This window comes from Heterodontus francisci, chromosome 7 (assembly GCF_036365525.1).
Source record: "Heterodontus francisci isolate sHetFra1 chromosome 7, sHetFra1.hap1, whole genome shotgun sequence".
Classification (NCBI taxonomy): Eukaryota; Metazoa; Chordata; class Chondrichthyes; order Heterodontiformes; family Heterodontidae; genus Heterodontus; species Heterodontus francisci.
In genome coordinates this window covers 4,770,438-4,794,820 of record NC_090377.1, presented here as the reverse complement: position 1 = coordinate 4,794,820, position 24,383 = coordinate 4,770,438, and the positions used below count along the sequence as shown (strand labels likewise).

General features: G+C 52.2%; 1 protein-coding gene across 1 annotated transcript in view; it reads right to left on the bottom strand.

The window, feature by feature from the left end:
• Window positions 1–24,383, bottom strand: part of LOC137371815 (SPRY domain-containing protein 3-like) — a 1,004,091-nt gene that overhangs the window by 723,728 nt on the left and 255,980 nt on the right. The window lies entirely within an intron of this gene.

Here is a 24,383-nt window from a genome sequence, read left to right as displayed (position 1 = left end):
CCCACAGTAATCAAAACCCAGCACCCCACTGTAATCAATACCCAGCCCCCCCACTGTAATCAATACCCAGTCCCCCCACAGTAATCAATACCCAGCCCCCCCACTGTAATCAATACCCAGTCCCCCCACAGTAATCAATACCCAGTCCCCCCACTGTAATCAATACCCAGTCCGCCCACAGTAATCAAAACCCAGCACCCCACTGTAATCAATACCCAGCCCCCCCACTGTAATCAATACCCAGTCCCCCCACAGTAATCAATACCCAGCCCCCCCACTGTAATCAATACCCAGTCCCCCCACAGTAATCAATACCCAGCCCCCCCACTGTAATCAATACCCAGTCCCCCCACTGTAATCAATACCCAGTCCGCCCACAGTAATCAAAACCCAGCACCCCACTGTAATCAATACCCAGCCCCCCCACTGTAATCAATACCCAGTCCCCCCACAGTAATCACTACCCAGCCCGCCCACTGTAATCAATACCCAGTCCGCCCACTGTAATCAATACCCAGCCTCCCCACTGTAATCAATACCCAGTCCCCCCACTGTAATCAATACCCAGTCCGCCCACTGTAATCAATACCCAGCCTCCCCACTGTAATCAATACCCAGTCCCCCCACTGTAATCAATACCCAGTCCCCCCACTGTCATCAATACCCAGTCCCCCCACAGTAATCACTACCCAGCCCGCCCACTGTAATCAATACCCAGTCCGCCCACTGTAATCAATACCCAGCCTCCCCACTGTAATCAATACCCAGTCCCCCCACTGTAATCACTACCCAGCCCCCCCACTGTAATCAATACCCAGCCCCCCCACTGTAATCAATACCCAGTCCGCCCACAGTAATCAAAACCCAGCCCCCCACTGAAATCAAAACCCAGCCCCCCACAGTAATCAAAACCCAGCACCCCACAGTAATCAATACCCAGCCTCCCCACTGTAATCACGACCCAGCCCCCCCACTGTAATCAATACCCAGCCCCCCCCCACTGTAATCAATACCCAGTCCGCCCACAGTAATCAAAACCCAGCCCCCCACAGTAATCAATACCCAGTCCGCCCACTGAAATCAAAACCCAGCCCCCCACAGTAATCAATACCCAGTCCGCCCACTGAAATCAAAACCCAGTCCGCCCACAGTAATCAAAACACAGCCCCCCCACAGTAATCAAAACCCAGCCCCCCCACAGTAATCAAAACACAGCCCCCCCACAGTAATCAAAACCCAGCCCCCCCCCACAGTAATCAAAACACAGCCCCCCCACAGTAATCAAAACCCAGCCCCCCCACAGTAATCAATACCCAGTCCGCCCACAGAAATCAAAACCCAGCCCCCCACTTTAATCAATACCCAGTCCCTCACTGTCATCAATACCCAGCCCCCCACTGTAATCAATACCCAGCCCCCCCACACTCATCAATATCCAGCCCACCCACTGTAATCAATACCCAGACCGCCCACTGCAATCAATACCCAGTCCCTCACTGTCATCAATACCCAGCCCCCCACTGTAATCAATACCCAGTCCCCCCACTGTAATCAATACCCAGCCCCCCCACACTCATCAATATCCAGCCCACCCACAGTAATCAATACCCAGACCCCCCACCGTAATCAAAACCCAGCCCCCCCACTGTAATCAATACCCATTACCCCCACAGTAATCAATACCCAGCCCCCCCACTGTAATCAATACCCAGCCCCCCCCCACTGTAATCAATACCCAGTCCCCCAACCGTAATCAATACCCAGTCCGCCCACTGTAATCAATACCCAGTCACCCCACTGTAATCAATACCCAGTCCCCCCACTGTAATCAATACCCAGTCCCCCCACAGTAATCAATACCCAGTCCCCTACTGTGATCAATACCCAGTCCCCCCACTGTAATCAAGACCCAGTCCCCCCACTGTAATCAATACCCAGTCCCCCCACAGTAATCAATACCCAGTCCCCTACTGTGATCAATACCCAGTCCCCCCACTGTAATCAATACCCAGCCGACCACTGTAATCAAGACCCATTCCCCCCACTGTAATCAATACCCAGTCCCCCCACTGTAATCAATACCCAGTCCCCCCACTGTAATCAATACCCAGTCCCCTACTGTGATCAATACCCAGTCCCCCCACTGTAATCAATACCCAGCCGACCACTGTAATCAATACCCAGTCCCCCCACTGTAATCAATACCCAGTCCCCCCACAGTAATCAATACCCAGTCCCCTACTGTGATCAATACCCAGTCCCCCCACAGTAATCAATACCCAGTCCGCCCACAGTTATCTAAACCCAGCCCCCCCACAGTAATCAATACCCAGTCCCCCCACAGTTATCTAAACCCAGCCCCCCCACTGTAATCAATACCCAGTCCGCCCACTGTAATCAATACCCAGTCCGCCCACTGTAATCAATACCCAGTCCCCCCACCGTAATCAATACCTAGTCCCCCCACTGTAATCAATACCAAGTCCCCCACTGTAATCAATACCCAGCCCCCCAATGTAATCAATACCCAGTCCCCCCACTGTAATCAATACCCAGTCCCCCCACAGTAATCAATACCCAGCCCCCCACTGTAATCAATACCAAGTCCCCCACTGTAATCAATACCCAGTCCCCCACTGTAATCAATACCCAGTCCCCCCACAGTAATCAATACCCAGCCCCCCCACTGTAATCAATACCAAGTCCCCCACTGTAATCAATACCCAGCCCCCCCACTGTAATCAATACCCAGTCCCCCCACAGTAATCAATACCCAGCCCCCCAATGTAATCAATACCCAGTCCCCCCACTGTAATCAATACCCAGTCCCCCCACAGTAATCAATACCCAGCCCCCCACTGTAATCAATACCAAGTCCCCCACTGTAATCAATACCCAGTCCCCCACTGTAATCAATACCCAGTCCCCCCACAGTAATCAATACCCAGACCGCCCACTGTAATCAATACCCAGTCCCCCCACAGTAATCAATACCCAGTCCCCTACTGTGATCAATACCCAGTCCCCCCACTGTAATCAATACCCAGTCCCCCCACTGTAATCAATACCAAGTCCCCCACTGTAATCAATACCCAGTCCCCCCACTGTAATCAATACCCAGCCCCCCCACTGTAATCAATACCCAGTCCGCCCACAGTAATCAATACCCAGTCCCCCCACTGTAATCAATATCCAGCCCCCCCACACTAATCAATATCCACCCCACCCACTGTAATCAATACGCAGTCCGCCCACAGTCATCAAAACCCAGCCCCCCACTGTAATCAAGACCCAGTCCCCCACAGTAATCAATACCCATCCCCCCCCACTGTAATCAATACCCATTCCGCCCACAGTAATCAAGACCCAGTCCCCCCACTGTATTCAATACCCTACCCCCCCTCTGTAATCAATACCCAGTCCGCCCACAGAAATCAATACCCAGTCCGCCCACAGTAATCAAAACACAGCCCCCCCACAGTAATCAATACCCAGTCCCCCCACAGTAATCAATACCCAGTCCGCCCACTGTAATCAATACCCAGTCCCCCCACAGTTATCTAAACCCGGCCCCCCCACTGTAATCAATACCCAGTCCCCCCACAGTGATCTAAACCCAGCCCCCCCACTGTAATCAATACCCAGTCCGCCCACTGTAATCAATACCCAGTCCGCCCACTGTAATCAATACCCAGTCCCCCCACCGTAATCAATACCTAGTCCCCCCACTGTGATCAATACCAAGTCCCCCATTGTAATCAATACCCAGCCCCCCAATGTAATCAATACCCAGACCGCCCACTGTAATCAATACCCAGTCCCCCCACTGTAATCAATACCCAGTCCCCCCACAGTAATCAATACCCAGCCCCCCACTGTAATCAATACCAAGTCCCCCACTGTAATCAATACCCAGTCCCCCACTGTAATCAATACCCAGTCCCCCCACAGTAATCAATACCCAGTCCCCGACTGTGATCAATACCAAGTCCCCCACTGTAATCAATACGCAGTCCCCCCACTGTAATCAATACCCAGTCCCCCCACAGTAATCAATACCCAGCCCCCCACTGTAATCAATAACCAGTCCGCCCACACTAATCAAAACTCAGCCCCCCCACTGTAATCAATACCCAGTCCCCCCACTGTAATCAATACCCAGTCCCCCCACAGTAATCAATACCCAGCCCCCCACTGTAATCAATAACCAGTCCCCCCACAGTAATCAAAACCCAGCCCCCCCACTGTAATCAATACCCAGTCCCCCCACTGTAATCAATACCCAGCCCCCCACAGAAATCAATACCCAGTCCCCCCACTGTAATCAATACCCAGTCCCCCCACACTAATCAATATCCACCCCACCCACTGTAATCAACACCAAGTCCCCCACTGTAATCAATACCCAGTCCCCCCACACTAATCAATATCCACCCCACCCACTGTAATCAATACCCAGTCCCCCACTGTAATCAATACCCAGCCCCCCCACTGTAATCAATACCCAGTCCCCCCACACTAATCAATATCCACCCCACCCACTGCAATCAATACCCAGCCCCCCCACTGTAATCAAGACCCAGCCCCCCCACTGTAATCAATACCCAGCCTCCCCACTGTAATCAAGACCCAGCCCCCCCACTGTAATCAATACCCAGCCCCCCCACTGTAATCAATACCCAGTCCCCCCACTGTAATCAATACCCAGCCCCCCACTGTAATCAAAACCCAGCCCCCCCACTGTAATCAATACGCAGTCCGCCCACAATAATCAATACCCAGTCCCCCCACTGTAATCAATACCCAGCCCCCCACTGTAATCAAAACCCAGCCCCCCCACTGTAATCAATACCTAGTCCCCCACTGTAATCAATACCCAGTCCCCCCACTGTAATCAATACCCAGCCCCCCACTGTAATCAAAACCCAGCCCCCCCACTGTAATCAATACCTAGTCCCCCACTGTAATCAATACCCAGCCCCCCACTGTAATCAAAACCCAGCCCCCCCACTGTAATCAATACCTAGTCCCCCACTGTAATCAATACCCAGCCCCCCCACTGTAATCAATACCTAGTCCCCCACTGTAATCAATACGCAGTCCGCCCACAATAATCAATACCCAGCCCCCCACTGTAATCAATACCTAGTCCCCCCACTGTAATCAATACGCAGTCCGCCCACAATAATCAATACCCAGCCCCCCACTGTAATCAAAACCCAGCCCCCCCACTGTAATCAATACCTAGTCCCCCACTGTAATCAATACCCAGCCCCCCACTGTAATCAATACCTAGTCCCCCACTGTAATCAAAACCCAGCCCCCCCACTGTAATCAATACCTAGTCCCCCACTGTAATCAAAACCCAGCCCCCCCCACTGTAATCAATACGCAGTCCGCCCACAATAATCAATACCCAGCCCCCCACTGTAATCAATACCTAGTCCCCCACTGTAATCAAAACCCAGCCCCCCCACTGTAATCAATACCTAGTCCCCCACTGTAATCAATACCCAGTCCCCCCCCACTGTAATCAATACGCAGTCCGCCCACAATAATCAATACCCAGCCCCCCACTGTAATCAATACCTAGTCCCCCACTGTAATCAAAACCCAGCCCCCCCACTGTAATCAATACCCAGTCCCCCCACTGTAATCAATACGCAGTCCGCCCACAATAATCAATACCCAGCCCCCCCACTGTAATCAATACCTAGTCCCCCACTGTAATCAAAACCCAGCCCCCCCACTGTAATCAATACCTAGTCCCCCACTGTAATCAAAACCCAGCCCCCCCACTGTAATCAATACCTAGTCCCCCACTGTAATCAATACCCAGTCCCCCCCCACTGTAATCAATACGCAGTCCGCCCACAATAATCAATACCCAGCCCCCCACTGTAATCAATACCTAGTCCCCCACTGTAATCAAAACCCAGCCCCCCCACTGTAATCAATACCTAGTCCCCCACTGTAATCAATACGCAGTCCGCCCACAATAATCAAAACCCAGCCCCCCACTGTAATCAATACCTAGTCCGCCCACAATAATCAATACCCAGCCCCCCACTGTAATCAAAACCCAGCCCCCCCACTGTAATTAATAACCAGCCCCCCCACAGTAATCAATACCCAGCCCCCCCACTGTAATCAATACCTAGTCCCCCACTGTAATCAAAACCCAGCCCCCCCACTGTAATCAATACCTAGTCCCCCACTGTAATCAAAACCCAGCCCCCCCACTGTAATCAATACCTAGTCCCCCACTGTAATCAATACCCAGCCCCCCACTGTAATCAAGACCCAGTCCCCCACAGTAATCAATACCCATCCCCCCCCCACTGTAATCAATACCCAGTCCGCCCACAGTAATCAAAACCCAGACCCCCACAGTAATCAATACCCATCCCCCCCCCCACTGTAATCAATACCCAGCCCCCCCACTGTAATCAAGACCCAGCCCCCCCACTGTAATCAATACCCAGCCCCCCCACTGTAATCAAGACCCAGCCCCCCCACTGTAATCAATACCCAGCCTCCCCACTGTAATCAAGACCCAGCCCCCCCACTGTAATCAATACCCAGCCCCCCACTGTAATCAAAACCCAGCCCCCCCACTGTAATTAATAACCAGCCCCCCCACTGTAATCAATACGCAGTCCGCCCACAATAATCAATACCCAGCCCCCCACTGTAATCAAGACCCAGTCCCCCACAGTAATCAATACCCATCCCCCCCCCCACTGTAATCACTACCCAGCCCCCCCACTGTAATCAATACCCAGTCCGCCCACATTAATCAATACGCAGCCCCCCCCACAGTAATCTAAACCCAGCCCCCCCACAGTAATCAATACCCAGTCCGCCCACAGAAATCAAAACCCAGCCCCCCCACTGTAATCAATACCCAGTCCGCCCACTGTAATCAATACCCAGTCCGCCCACTGTAATCAATACCCAGTCCCCACACTGTAATCAATACCCAGTCCGCCCACTGTAATCAATACCCAGTCCGCCCACTGTAATCAATACCCAGTCCCCACACTGTAATCAATACCAAGTCCCCCACTGTAATCAATACCCAGTCCCCCCACTGTAATCAATACCCAGCCCCCCCACTGTAATCAATACCCAGTCCGCCCACTGTAATCAATACCCAGTCCCCACACTGTAATCAATACCAAGTCCCCCACTGTAATCAATACCCAGTCCCCCCACTGTAATCAATACCCAGTCCCCCCACTGTAATCAATACCAAGTCCCCCCACTGTAATCAATACCAAGTCCCCCCGCTGTAATCAATACCCAGTCCCCACACTGTAATCAATACCCAGTCCGCCCACTGTAATCAATACCCAGTCCCCCCACTGTAATCAATACCAAGCCGCCCCACTGTAATAAATACCCAGTCCCCCCACTGTAATCAATACCCAGTCCCCCCACTGTAATCAATACCAAGTCCACCACTGTAATCAATACCCTGCCCCCCCAATGTAATCAATACCCAGACCGCCCACTGTAATCAATACCCAGTCCCCCCACTGTAATCAATACCCAGTCCCCCCACTGTAATCAATACCAAGTCCCCCACTGTAATCAATACCCAGCCGCCCCAATGTAATCAATACCCAGACCGCCCACTGTAATCAATACCCAGTCCGCCCACTGTAATCAATACCCAGTCCCCACACTGTAATCAATACCAAGTCCCCCACTGTAATCAATACCCAGTCCCCCCACTGTAATCAATACCCAGTCCCCCCACTGTAATCAATACCAAGTCCCCCCACTGTAATCAATACCAAGTCCCCCCGCTGTAATCAATACCCAGTCCCCACACTGTAATCAATACCCAGTCCGCCCACTGTAATCAATACCCAGTCCCCCCACTGTAATCAATACCAAGCCCCCCCACTGTAATCAATACCCAGTCCCCCCACCGTAATCAATACCCAGTCCCCCCACTGTAATCAATACCAAGTCCCCCACTGTAATCAATACACAGCCCCCCCAATGTAATCAATACCCAGATCGCCCACTGTAATCAATACCCAGTCCCCCCACTGTAATCAATACCCAGTCCCCCCACAGTAATCAATACCCAGCCCCCACTGTAATTAATACCAAGTCCCCCACTGTAATCAATACCCAGTCCCCCACTGTAATCAATACCCAGTCCCCCCACAGTAATCAATACCCAGCCCCCCACTGTAATCAATACCAAGTCCCCCATTGTAATCAATACCCAGCCCCCCAAATGTAATCAATACCCAGACCGCCCACTGTAATCAATACCCAGTCCCCCCACAGTAATCAATACCCAGTCCCCTACTGTGATCAATACCCAGTCCCCCCACTGTAATCAATACCCAGTCACCCCACTGTAATCAATACCAAGTCCCCCACTGTAATCAATACCCAGTCCCCCCACTGTAATCAATACCCAGCCCCCCCAATGTAATCAATACCCAGACCGCCCACTGTAATCAATACCCAGTCCCCCCACTGTAATCAATACCCAGTCCCCCCACAGTAATCAATACCCAGCCCCCCACTGTAATCAATAACCAGTCCCCCCACAGTAATCAATACCCAGTCCCCTACTGTGATCAATACCCAGTCCCCCACTGTAATCAATACCCAGTCCCCCCACTGTAATCAATACCCAGTCCCCCCACACTAATCAATATCCACCCCACCCACTGTAATCAATACCAAGTCCCCCACTGTAATCAATACGCAGTCCGCCCACACTAATCAAAACCCAGCCCCCCCACTGTAATCAATACCCAGTCCCCCCACTGTAATCAATACCCAGTCCCCCCACAGTAATCAATACCCAGCCCCCCACTTTAATCAATAACCAGTCCCCCCACAGTAATCAAAACCCAGCCCCCCCACTGTAATCAATACCCAGCCCCCCACTGTAATCAATACCCAGTCCCCCCACTGTAATCAATACCCAGCCCCCCACTGTAATCAATACCCAGTCCCCCCACTGTAATCAATACCCAGTCCCCCCACACTAATCAATATCCACCCCACCCACTGTAATCAATACCCAGTCCCCCCACTGTAATCAATACCCAGCCCCCCACTGTAATCAATACCCAGTCCCCCCACTGTAATCAATACCCAGTCCCCCCACAGTTATCTAAACCCGGCCCCCCCACTGTAATCAATACCCAGTCCCCCCACAGTTATCTAAACCCAGCCCCCCCACTGTAATCAATACCCAGTCCGCCCACTGTAATCAATACCCAGTCCGCCCACTGTAATCAATACCCAGTCCCCCCACCGTAATCAATACCTAGTCCCCCCACTGTGATCAATACCAAGTCCCCCATTGTAATCAATACCCAGCCCCCCAATGTAATCAATACCCAGACCGCCCACTGTAATCAATACCCAGTCCCCCCACTGTAATCAATACCCAGTCCCCCCACAGTAATCAATACCCAGCCCCCCACTGTAATCAATACCAAGTCCCCCACTGTAATCAATACCCAGTCCCCCACTGTAATCAATACCCAGTCCCCCCACAGTAATCAATACCCAGTCCCCGACTGTGATCAATACCAAGTCCCCCACTGTAATCAATACGCAGTCCGCCCACACTAATCAAAACTCAGCCCCCCCACTGTAATCAATACCCAGTCCCCCCACTGTAATCAATACCCAGTCCCCCCACAGTAATCAATACCCAGCCCCCCACTGTAATCAATAACCAGTCCCCCCACAGTAATCAAAACCCAGCCCCCCCACTGTAATCAATACCCAGTCCCCCCACTGTAATCAATACCCAGCCCCCCACTGTAATCAATACCCAGTCCCCCCACTGTAATCAATACCCAGTCCCCCCACACTAATCAATATCCACCCCACCCACTGTAATCAACACCAAGTCCCCCACTGTAATCAATACCCAGTCCCCCCACACTAATCAATATCCACCCCACCCACTGTAATCAACACCAAGTCCCCCACTGTAATCAATACCCAGTCCCCCCACTGTAATCAATACCCAGTCCCCCACTGTAATCAATACCCAGCCCCCCCACTGTAATCAATACCCAGTCCCCCCACACTAATCAATATCCACCCCACCCACTGCAATCAATACCCAGCCCCCCCACTGTAATCAAGACCCAGCCCCCCCACTGTAATCAATACCCAGCCTCCCCACTGTAATCAAGACCCAGCCCCCCCACTGTAATCAATACCCAGCCCCCCCCACTGTAATCAATACGCAGTCCGCCCACAATAATCAATACCCAGCCCCCCCACTGTAATCAAGACCCAGCCCCCCCACTGTAATCAATACCCAGCCTCCCCACTGTAATCAAGACCCAGCCCCCCCACTGTAATCAATACCCAGCCCCCCCACTGTAATCAATACGCAGTCCGCCCACAATAATCAATACCCAGCCCCCCACTGTAATCAAAACCCAGCCCCCCCACTGTAATTAATAACCAGTCCCCCCACAGTAATCAATACCCAGCCCCCCCACTGTAATCAATACCCAGTCCCCCACAGTAATCAATACCCATCCCCCCCCCACTGTAATCAATACCCAGTCCGCCCACAGTAATCAAAACCCAGACCCCCACAGTAATCAATACCCATCCCCCCCCCCACTGTAATCAATACCCAGCCCCCCCACTGTAATCAAGACCCAGCCCCCCCACTGTAATCAATACCCAGCCCCCCCACTGTAATCAAGACCCAGCCCCCCCACTGTAATCAATACCCAGCCTCCCCACTGTAATCAAGACCCAGCCCCCCCACTGTAATCAATACCCAGCCCCCCACTGTAATCAAGACCCAGTCCCCCACAGTAATCAATACCCATCCCCCCCCCCCACTGTAATCACTACCCAGCCCCCCCACTGTAATCAATACCCAGTCCGCCCACATTAATCAATACGCAGCCCCCCCCACAGTAATCTAAACCCAGCCCCCCCACAGTAATCAATACCCAGTCCGCCCACAGAAATCAAAACCCAGCCCCCCCACTGTAATCAATACCCAGTCCGCCCACTGTAATCAATACCCAGTCCCCACACTGTAATCAATACCCAGTCCGCCCACTGTAATCAATACCCAGTCCGCCCACTGTAATCAATACCCAGTCCCCACACTGTAATCAATACCCAGTCCGCCCACTGTAATCAATACCCAGTCCGCCCACTGTAATCAATACCCAGTCCCCACACTGTAATCAATACCAAGTCCCCCACTGTAATCAATACCCAGTCCCCCCACTGTAATCAATACCCAGCCCCCCCACTGTAATCAATACCCAGTCCGCCCACTGTAATCAATACCCAGTCCCCACACTGTAATCAATACCAAGTCCCCCACTGTAATCAATACCCAGTCCCCCCACTGTAATCAATACCCAGTCCCCCCACTGTAATCAATACCAAGTCCCCCCACTGTAATCAATACCAAGTCCCCCCGCTGTAATCAATACCCAGTCCCCACACTGTAATCAATACCCAGTCCGCCCACTGTAATCAATACCCAGTCCCCCCACTGTAATCAATACCAAGCCGCCCCACTGTAATAAATACCCAGTCCCCCCACTGTAATCAATACCCAGTCCCCCCACTGTAATCAATACCAAGTCCACCACTGTAATCAATACCCTGCCCCCCCAATGTAATCAATACCCAGACCGCCCACTGTAATCAATACCCAGTCCCCCCACTGTAATCAATACCCAGTCCCCCCACTGTAATCAATACCAAGTCCCCCACTGTAATCAATACCCAGCCCCCCCAATGTAATCAATACCCAGACCGCCCACTGTAATCAATACCCAGTCCGCCCACTGTAATCAATACCCAGTCCCCACACTGTAATCAATACCAAGTCCCCCACTGTAATCAATACCCAGTCCCCCCACTGTAATCAATACCCAGTCCCCCCACTGTAATCAATACCAAGTCCCCCCACTGTAATCAATACCAAGTCCCCCCGCTGTAATCAATACCCAGTCCCCACACTGTAATCAATACCCAGTCAGCCCACTGTAATCAATACCCAGTCCCCCCACTGTAATCAATACCAAGCCCCCCCACTGTAATCAATACCCAGTCCCCCCACCGTAATCAATACCCAGTCCCCCCACTGTAATCAATACCAAGTCCCCCACTGTAATCAATACACAGCCCCCCCAATGTAATCAATACCCAGATCGCCCACTGTAATCAATACCCAGTCCCCCCACTGTAATCAATACCCAGTCCCCCCACAGTAATCAATACCCAGCCCCCACTGTAATTAATACCAAGTCCCCCACTGTAATCAATACCCAGTCCCCCACTGTAATCAATACCCAGTCCCCCCACAGTAATCAATACCCAGCCCCCCACTTTAATCAATACCAAGTCCCCCATTGTAATCAATACCCAGCCCCCCAAATGTAATCAATACCCAGACCGCCCACTGTAATCAATACCCAGTCCCCCCACAGTAATCAATACCCAGTCCCCTACTGTGATCAATACCCAGTCCCCCCACTGTAATCAATACCCAGTCACCCCACTGTAATCAATACCAAGTCCCCCACTGTAATCAATACCCAGTCCCCCCACTGTAATCAATACCCAGCCCCCCCAATGTAATCAATACCCAGACCGCCCACTGTAATCAATACCCAGTCCCCCCACTGTAATCAATACCCAGTCCCCCCACAGTAATCAATACCCAGCCCCCCACTGTAATCAATAACCAGTCCCCCCACAGTAATCAATACCCAGTCCCCTACTGTGATCAATACCCAGTCCCCCACTGTAATCAATACCCAGTCCCCCCACTGTAATCAATACCCAGTCCCCCCACACTAATCAATATCCACCCCACCCACCGTAATCAATACCCAGTCCCCCCACTGTAATCAATACCAAGTCCCCCACTGTAATCAATACGCAGTCCGCCCACACTAATCAAAACCCAGCCCCCCCACTGTAATCAATACCCAGTCCCCCCACTGTAATCAATACCCAGTCCCCCCACAGTAATCAATACCCAGCCCCCCACTTTAATCAATAACCAGTCCCCCCACAGTAATCAAAACCCAGCCCCCCCACTGTAATCAATACCCAGCCCCCCACTGTAATCAATACCCAGTCCCCCCACTGTAATCAATACCCAGCCCCCCACTGTAATCAATACCCAGTCCCCCCACTGTAATCAATACCCAGTCCCCCCACACTAATCAATATCCACCCCACCCACTGTAATCAATACCCAGTCCCCCCACTGTAATCAATACCCAGCCCCCCACTGTAATCAATACCCAGTCCCCCCACTGTAATCAATACCCAGTCCCCCCACACTAATCAATATCCACCCCACCCACTGTAATCAACACCAAGTCCCCCCACTGTAATCAATACCCAGCCCCCCACTGTAATCAATACCCAGCCCACCACTGTAATCAATACCCAGTCCCCCCACACTAATCAATATCCACCCCACCCACTGTAATCAATACCCAGTCCCCCACTGTAATCAATATCCACCCCACCCACTGTAATCAATACCCAGCCCCTCCACTGTAATCAATACTCAGTCCGCCCACAATAATCAATACCCAGCCTCCCACACGAATCAAGACCCAGCCCCCCCACTGTAATTAATACCCAGTCACCCCACAGTAATCAATACCCAGCCCCCCCACTGTAATCAATACCCAGCCCACCACTGTAATCAATACCCAGTCCCCCCACACTAATCAATATCCACCCCACCCACTGTAATCAATACCCAGTCCCCCACTGTAATCAATATCCACCCCACCCACTGTAATCAATACCCAGTCCCCCACTGTAATCAATATCCACCCCACCCACTGTAATCAATACCCAGCCCCCCACTGTAATCAATACTCAGTCCGCCCACAATAATCAATACCCAGCCTCCCACACGAATCAAGACCCAGCCCCTCCACTGTAATCAATACTCAGTCCGCCCACAATAATCAATACCCAGCCTCCCACACGAATCAATACCCAGCCCCCCACTGTAATCAATACTCAGTCCGCCCACAATAATCAATACCCAGCCCCCCCACTGTAATCAATACCCAGCCCCCCCACTGTAATCAATACCCAGCCCCCCCCACTGTAATCAATACGCAGTCCGCCCACAATAATCAATACCCAGCCCCCCACTGTAATCAATACCCAGCCCCCCCACTGTAATCAATACCCAGTCACCCCACCATAATCAAAACCCAGCCCCCCCACTGTAATTAATAACCAGTCCCCCCACAGTAATCAATACCCAGCCCCCCCACTGTAATCAATACCCAGCCCCCCCCACTGTAATCAATACGCAGTCCGCCCACTGTAATCAATACCCAGCCCCCCACTGTAATCAAGACCCAGTCCGCCCACAGTAATCAAAACCCAGACCCCCACAGTAATCAAAACACAGCCCCCCCACTGCAATCAATACCCAGCCCCCCCACTGTAATCAATACCCAGTCCGCCCACATTAATCAATACCCAGCCCCCCCCACAGTAATCTAAACCCAGCCCCCCCACAGTAATCAATACCCAGTCCGCCCACAGAAATCAAAACACAGCCCCCCCCACAGTAATCTAAACCCAGCCCCCCCACTGTAATCAATACCCAGTCCGCCCACTGTAATAAATACCCAGTCCGCCCACTGTAATCAATACCCAGTCCCCACACTGTAATCAATACCCAGTCCGCCCACTGTAATCAATACCCAGTCCCCACACTGTAATCAATACCAAGTCCCCCACTGTAATCAATACCCAGTCCCCCCACTGTAATCAATACCCAGCCCCCCGACTGTAATCAATACCCAGTCCCCCCGCTGTAATCAATACCCAGCCCCCCCACTGTAATCAATACCCAGTCCGCCCACTGTAATCAATACCCAGTCCCCACACTGTAATCAATACCAAGTCCCCCACTGTAATCAATACCCAGTCCCCCCACTGTAATCAATACCAAGTCCCCCCACTGTAATCAATACCCAGTCCCCACACTGTAATCAATACCCAGTCCGCCCACTGTAATCAATACCCAGTCCCCCCACTGTAATCAATACCAAGCCCCCCCACTGTAATCAATACCCAGTCCGCCCACTGTAATCAATACCCAGTCCCCACACTGTAATCAATACCAAGTCCCCCACTGTAATCAATACCCAGTCCCCCCACTGTAATCAATACCCAGTCCCCCCACTGTAATCAATACCAAGTCCCCCCACTGTAATCAATACCAAGTCCCCCCGCTGTAATCAATACCCAGCCCCCCACTGTAATCAATACCAAGTCCCCCCGCTGTAATCAATACCCAGCCCCCCACTGTAATCAATACCCAGTCCCCCCACTGTAATCAATACCCAGTCCCCCCACTGTAATCAATACCAAGTCCCCCCACTGTAATCAATACCAAGTCCCCCCGCTGTAATCAATACCCAGCCCCCCACTGTAATCAATACCAAGTCCCCCCGCTGTAATCAATACCCAGCCCCCCACTGTAATCAATACCCAGTCCCCCCACTGTAATCAATACCCAGCCCCCCACTGTAATCAATACCCAGCCCCCCACTGTAAACAATACCCAGTCCCCCCACTGTAATCAATACCAAGTCCCCCCGCTGTAATCAATACCCAGCCCCCCACTGTAATCAATACCCAGTCCCCCCACTGTAATCAATACCAAGTCCCCCCGCTGTAATCAATACCCAGCCCCCCACACTAATCAATATCCAGCCCACCCACTGTAATCAATACCAAGCCCCCCCACAGTAATCAATACCCAGTCCGCCCACTGTAATCAATATCCAGTCCCCCCACAGTAAGCAATACCCAAACCGCCCACTGTAATCAACACCCAGTCCCCCCACAGTAATCAATACCCAGCCCCCCACTGTAATCAATACCCAGTCCCCCCACAGTAATCAATACCCAGCCCCCCACTGTAATCAATACCCAGTCCGCCCACTGTAATCAATACCCAGCCCCCCCACTGTAATCAATACCCAGCCCCCCCACTGTAATCAATACCCAGTCCGCCCACAGTAATCAATACCCAGCCCCCCACTGTAATCAATACCCAGTCCCCCCACAGTAATCAATACCCAGCCCCCCACTGTAATCAATACCCAGTCCCCCCACAGTAATCAATACCCAGTCCGCCCACTGTAATCAATACCCAGCCCCCCCACTGTAATCAATACCCAGCCCCCCCACAGTAATCAATACCCAGTCCCCCCACTGTAATCAATACGCAGCCCCCCCACTGTAATCAATACGCAGCCACCCCACTGTAATCAATACCCAGCCCCCCACAGTAATCAATACCCAGCCCCCCATAGTAATCAATACCCAGTCCGCCGACAGTAATCAAAACCCAGCCCCTCACTGTAATCAATACCCAGTCCGCCCACAGTAATCAAAACCCAGCCCCCCACTGTAATCAATACCCAGCCCCCCCACAGTAATCAATACCCAGCCCCCCCACTGTAATCAATACCCAGTCCCCCCACAGTAATCAATACCCAGTCCCCCCACAGTAATCAATACCCAGTCCGCCGACAGTAATTAAAACCCAGCCCCCCACTGTAATCAATACCCAGTCCGCCGACAGTAATCAAAACCCAGCCCCTCACTGTAATCAATACCCAGTCCGCCCACAGTAATCAAAACCCAGCCCCCCACTGTAATCAATACCCAGCCCCCCCACAGTAATCAATACCCAGTCCCCCCACAGTAATCAATACCCAGTCCGCCGACAGTAATTAAAACCCAGCCCCCCACTGTAATCAAAACCCAGCCCCCCACAGTAATCAATACCCAGCCCCCCACTGTAATCAATACCCAGTCCGCACACAGTAATCAAAACCCAGCCCCCCACTGTAATCAATACCCAGCCCCCCACTGTAATCAATACAGAGTCCCCCCACAGTAATCAATACCCAGTCCGCCCACAGTAATCAATACCCAGCCCCCCCACTGTAATCAATACCCAGCCCCCCCACTGTAATCAATACCCAGTCCGCCCACAGTAATCAATACCCAGTCCCCCCACTGTAATCAATATCCAGTCCCCCCACAGTAATCAAAACCCAGTCCGCCCACTGTAATCAATACCCAGTCCGCCCACAGTAATCAATACCCAGTCCCCCCACTGTAATCAAAACCCAGCCCCCCCACTGTAATCAATACCCAGTCCGCCCACAGTAATCAATACCCAGTCCCCCCACAGTAATCAATACCCAGTCCCCCCACTGTAATCAATACCCAGTCCCCCCACTGTAATCAATACCCAGTCCCCCCACTGTAATCAATACCCAGTCCGCCCACAGTAATCAATACCCAGTCCCCCCACTGTAATCAATATCCAGTCCCCCCACAGTAATCAAAACCCAGTCCGCCCACTGTAATCAATACCCAGTCCGCCCACAGTAATCAATACCCAGTCCCCCCACTGTAATCAATACCCAGTCCCCCCACTGTAATCAATACCCAGTCCCCCCACTGTAATCAATACCCAGTCCGCCCACAATAATCAATACCCAGCCCCCCACTGTAATCAAGACCCAGCCCCCCACTGTAATCAATACCCAGTCCCCCCACAGTAATCAATACCCAGCCCCCCCACTGTAATCAATACCCAGCCCCCCCACTGTAATCAATACCCAGTCCGCCCACAATAATCAATACCCAGCCCCCCACTGTAATCAAGACCCAGCCCCCCCACTGTAATCAAGACCCAGCCCCCCCACAGTAATCAATACCCAGTCCCCCCACTGTAATCAAAACCCAGCCCCCCACTGTAATCAATACCCAGTCCCCCCACAGTAATCAATACCCAGTCCCCCCACTGTAATCAATACCCAGTCCGCCCACAATAATCAATACCCAGCCCCCCACTGTAATCAAGACCCAGCCCCCCACTGTAATCAATACCCAGTCCCCCCACAGTAATCAATACCCAGCCCCCCCACTGTAATCAATACCCAGCCCCCCCACTGTAATCAATACCCAGTCCGCCCACAATAATCAATACCCAGCCCCCCACTGTAATCAAGACCCAGCCCCCCCACTGTAATCAAGACCCAGCCCCCCCACAGTAATCAATACCCAGTCCCCCCACTGTAATCAAAACCCAGCCCCCCACTGTAATCAATACCCAGTCCCCCCACAGTAATCAATACCCAGTCCCCCCACTGTAATCAATACCCAGTCCGCCCACAATAATCAATACCCAGCCCCCCACTGTAATCAAGACCCAGCCCCCCACTGTAATCAATACCCAGTCCCCCCACAGTAATCAATACCCAGCCCCCCCACTGTAATCAATACCCAGCCCCCCCACTGTAATCAATACCCAGTCCGCCCACAATAATCAATACCCAGCCCCCCACTGTAATCAAGACCCAGCCCCCCCACTGTAATCAAGACCCAGCCCCCCCACTGTAATCAATACCCAGCCTCCCCACTGTAATCAATACCCAGTCCGCCCACAATAATCAATACCCAGCCCCCACTGTAATCAAAACCCAGCCCCCCCACTGTAATTAATAAACAGTCCCCCCACAGTAATCAATACCCAGCCCCCCCACTGTAATCAATACCCAGCCCCCCCACTGTAATCAATACGCAGTCCGCCCACAATAATCAATACCCAGCCCCCCCCACTGTAATCAATACCCAGTCCGCCCACAGTATTCAAAACCCAGACCCCCACAGTAATCAATACCCAGCCCCCCCACTGTAATCAATACCCAGTCCGCCCTCAGTAATCAAAACACAGCCCCCCCACTGCAATCAATACCCAGCGCCCCCACTGTAATCAATACCCAGTCCGCCCACATTAATCAATACCCAGCCCCCCCACAGTAATCTAAACCCAGCCCCCCCACAGTAATCAATACCCAGTCCGCCCACAGAAATCAAAACACAGCCCCCCCCACTGTAATCAATACCCAGTCCGCCCACTGTAATCAATACCCAGTCCCCCCACTGTAATCAATACCAAGCCCCCCCACTGTAATCAATACCCAGTCCGCCCACTGTAATCAATACCCAGTCCCCACACTGTAATCAATACCAAGTCCCCCACTGTAATCAATACCCAGTCACCCCACTGTAATCAATACCCAGTCCCCCCACTGTAATCAATACCCAGTCCCCACACTGTAATCAATACCCAGTCCGCCCACTGTAATCAATACCCAGTCCCCACACTGTAATCAATACCAAGTCCCCCACTGTAATCAATACCCAGTCCCCCCACTGTAATCAATACCCAGCCCCCCCACTATAATCAATACCCAGTCCCCCCGCTGTAATCAATACCCAGCCCCCCCACTGTAATCAATACCCAGTCCGCCCACTGTAATCAATACCCAGTCCCCACACTGTAATCAATATCCAGTCCGCCCACTGTAATCAATACCAAGTCCCCCACTGTAATCAATACCCAGTCCCCCCACTGTAATCAATACCCAGCCCCCCCACTGTAATCAATACCCAGTCCCCCCGCTGTAATCAATACCCAGCCCCCCCACTGTAATCAATACCCAGTCCCCCCACTGTAATCAATACCAAGTCCCCCCACTGTAATCAATACCAAGTCCGCCCGCTGTAATCAATACCCAGCCCCCCACTGTAATCAATACCAAGTCCCCCCGCTGTAATCAATACCCAGCCCCCCACTGTAATCAATACCCAGTCCCCCCACTGCAATCAATACCCAGTCCCCCCACTGTAATCAATACCAAGTCCCCACACTGTAATCAATACCCAGTCCCCCCACTGCAATCAATACCCAGTCCCCCCACTGTAATCAATACCCAGTCCCCCCACTGCAATCAATACCCAGTCCCCCCACTGTAATCAATACCCAGCCCCCCACTGTAATCAATACCAAGTCCCCACACTGTAATCAATACCAAGTCCCCCACTGTAATCAATACCCAGTCCCCCCACTGTAATCAATACCCAGTCCCCCCACTGTAATCAATACCAAGTCCCCCCACTGTAATCAATACCAAGTCCCCCCACAGTAATCAATACCAAGTCCCCACACTGTAATCAATACCAAGTCCCCCACTGTAATCAATACCCAGTCCCCCCACTGTAATCAATACCCAGTCCCCCCACTGTAATCAATACCAAGTCCCCCCACTGTAATCAATACCCAGCCCCCCACTGTAATCAATACCAAGTCCCCCCGCTGTAATCAATACCCAGCCCCCCACTGTAATCAATTCCCAGTCCCCCCACTGTAATCAATACCAAGTCCCCCCGCTGTGATCAATACCCAGCCCCCCACACTAATCAATATCCAGCCCACCCACTGTAATCAATACCAAGTCCCCCCGCTGTAATCAATACCAATCCCCCCACAGTAATCAATACCCAGTCCCCCCACTGTAATCAATATCCAGTCCCCCCACAGTAAGCAATACCCAAACCACCCACTGTAATCAACACCCAGTCCCCCCACAGTAATCAATACCCAGCCCCCCACTGTAATCAATACCCAGTCCCCCCACAGTAATCAATACCCAGCCCCCCACTGTAATCAATACCCAGTCCGCCCACTGTAATCAATACCCAGCCCCCCCACTGTAATCAATACCCAGCCCCCCCACTGCAATCAATACCCAGTCCCCCCACTGTAATCAATACCCAGCCCCCCACTGTAATCAATACCCAGTCCCCCCACAGTAATCAATACCCAGCCCCCCACTGTAATCAATACCCAGTCCCCCCACAGTAATCAATACCCCGTCCGCCCACTGTAATCAATACACCAGCCCCCCCACTGTAATCAATACCCAGCCCCCCCACAGTAATCAATACCCAGTCCCCCCACTGTAATCAATACGCAGCCCCCCCACTGTAATCAATACGCAGCCCCCCCACTGTAATCAATACCCAGCCCCCCACAGTAATCAATACCCAGCCCCCCATAGTAATCAATACCCAGTCCGCCGACAGTAATCAAAACCCAGCCCCCCACTGTAATCAATACCCATGCCCCCCACAGTAATCAATACCCAGTCCGCCCACAGTAATCAAAACCCAGCCCCCCACTGTAATCAATACCCAGTCCGCCCACAGTAATCAAAACCCAGCCCCCCACTGTAATCAATACCCATGCCCCCCACAGTAATCAATACCCAGCCCCCCACTGTAATCAATACCCAGTCCCCCCACAGTAATCAATACCCAGTCCCCCCACAGTAATCAATACCCAGTCCGCCGACAGTAATCAAAACCCAGCCCCCCACTGTAATCAATACCCAGTCCCCCCACAGTAATCAATACCCAGTCCGCCGACAGTAATCAAAACCCAGCCCCCCACTGTAATCAATACCCAGTCCCCCCACAGCAATCAATACCCAGTCCGCCCACAGTAATCAATACCCAGCCCCCCACTGTAATCAATACCCAGTCCCCCCACAGTAATCAATACCCAGCCCCCCACTGTAATCAATACACAGTCCGCCCACAGTAATCAAAACCCAGCCCCCCACTGTAATCAATACCCAGTCCCCCCACAGCAATCAATACCCAGTCCGCCCACAGTAATCAATACCCAGCCCCCCACTGTAATCAATACCCAGTCCCCCCACAGTAATCAATACCCAGTCCCCCCCACAGCAATCAATACCCAGTCCGCCCACAGTAATCAATACCCAGCCCCCCACAGTAATCAATACCCAGCCCCCCACTGTAATCAATACCCAGTCCCCCCACTGTAATCAATACCCAGTCCGCCCACAGTAATCAATACCCAGCCCCCCCACTGTAATCAATACCCAGCCCCCCCACAGTAATCAATACCCAGTCCCCCCACTGTAATCAATACCCAGTCCCCCCACTGTAATCAATACCCAGTCCGCCCACTGTAATCAATACCCAGCCCCCCACTGTAATCAATACCCAGCCCCCCACTGTAATCAATACCCAGTCCCCCCACTGTAATCAATACCCAGTCCGCCCACTGTAATCAATACCCAGCCCCCCACTGTAATCAATACCCAGTCCCCCCACTGTAATCAATACCCAGTCCGCCCACAGTAATCAATACCCAGCCCCCCCACAGTAATCAAAACCCAGCCCCCCACTGTAATCAATACCCAGTCCCCCCACTGTAATCAATACCCAGTCCGCCCACTGTAATCAATACCCAGCCCCCCACTGTAATCAATACCCAGCCCCCCACTGTAATCAATACCCAGTCCCCCCACTGTAATCAATACCCAGTCCGCCCACAGTAATCAATACCCAGCCCCCCCACAGTAATCAAAACCCAGCCCCCCACTGTAATCAATACCCAGTCCCCCCACAGCAATCAATACCCAGTCCGCCCACAGTAATCAATACCCAGCCCCCCACTGTAATCAATACCCAGTCCCCCCACAGTAATCAATACCCAGTCCCCCCACAGCAATCAATACCCAGTCCGCCCACAGTAATCAATACCCAGCCCCCCACAGTAATCAATACCCAGCCCCCCACTGTAATCAATACCCAGTCCCCCCACTGTAATCAATACCCAGTCCGCCCACAGTAATCAATACCCAGCCCCCCCACTGTAATCAATACCCAGTCCGCCCACAGTAATCAATACCCAGTCCTCCCACTGTAATCAATATCCAGTCCCCCCACAGTAATCAAAACCCAGTCCGCCCACTGTAATCAATACCCAGTCCGCCCACAGTAATCAATACCCAGTCCCCCCACTGTAAACAAAACCCAGCCCCCCACTGTAATCAATACCCAGTCCCCCCACAGTAATCAATACCCAGTCCCCCCACTGTAATCAATACCCAGTCCCCCCACAGTAATCAATACCCAGTCCCCCCACAGTAATCAATACCCAGTCCCCCCACTGTAATCAATACCCAGTCCCCCCACAGTAATCAATACCCAGTCCCCCCACAGTAATCAATACCCAGTCCCCCCACTGTAATCAAAACCCAGTCCGCCCACTGTAATCAATACCCAGTCCCCCCACAGTAATCAATACCCAGTCCCCCCACTGTAATCAATACCCAGTCCCCCCACAGTAATCAATACCCAGTCCCCCCACAGTAATCAATACCCAGTCCCCCCACAGTAATCAATACCCAGTCCCCCCACAGTAATCAATACCCAGTCCCCCCACTGTAATCAAAACCCAGTCCGCACACTGTAATCAAAACCCAGTCCGCCCACTGTAATCAATACCCAGTCCGCCCACAGTAATCAATACCCAGTCCCCCCACTGTAAACAAAACCCAGCCCCCCACTGTAATCAATACCCAGTCCCCCCACAGTAATCAATACCCAGTCCCCCCACTGTAATCAATACCCAGTCCCCCCACAGTAATCAATACCCAGTCCCCCCACAGTAATCAATACCCAGTCCCCCCACTGTAAACAAAACCCAGCCCCCCACTGTAATCAATACCCAGTCCCCCCACAGTAATCAATACCCAGTCCCCCCACTGTAATCAATACCCAGTCCCCCCACAGTAATTAATACCCAGTCCCCCCACTGTAATCAATACCCAGTCCCCCCACAGTAATCAATACCCAGTCCCCCCACTGTAATCAATACCCAGTCCCCCCACAGTAATCAATACCCAGTCCCCCCACAGTAATCAATACCCAGTCCGCCCACAGTAATCAATACCCAGTCCGCCCACAGTAATCAATACCCAGCCCCCCCACTGTAATCAATACCCAGCCCCCCCACTGTAATCAATACCCAGTCCCCCCACTGTAATCAATACCCAGCCCCCCCACTGTAATCAATACCCAGTCCGCCCACAGTAATCAATACCCAGTCCCCCCACAGTAATCAATACCCAGCCCCCCCACTGTAATCAATACCCAGTCCCCCCACTGTAATCAATACCCAGCCCCCCCACTGTAATCAATACCCAGTCCCCCCACTGTAATCAATACCCAGCCCCCCCACTGTAATCAATACCCAGTCCGCCCACAGTAATCAATACCCAGCCCCACCACTGTAATCAATACCCAGTCCCCCCACTGTAATCAATACCCAGCCCCCCCACTGTAATCAATACCCAGTCCCCCCACAGTAATCAATACCAAGTCCGCCCACAGTAATCAATACCCAGCCCCCCCACTGTAATCAATACCCAGTCCCCCCACAGTAATCAATACCCAGCCCCCCCACTGTAATCAATACCCAGTCCCCCCACTGTAATCAATACCCAGCCCCCCCACTGTAATCAATACCCAGCCCCCCCACTGTAATCAATACCCAGTCCCCCCACTGTAATCAATACCCAGCCCCCCCACTGTAATCAATACCCAGTCCGCCCACAGTAATCAATACCCAGTCCGCCCACAGT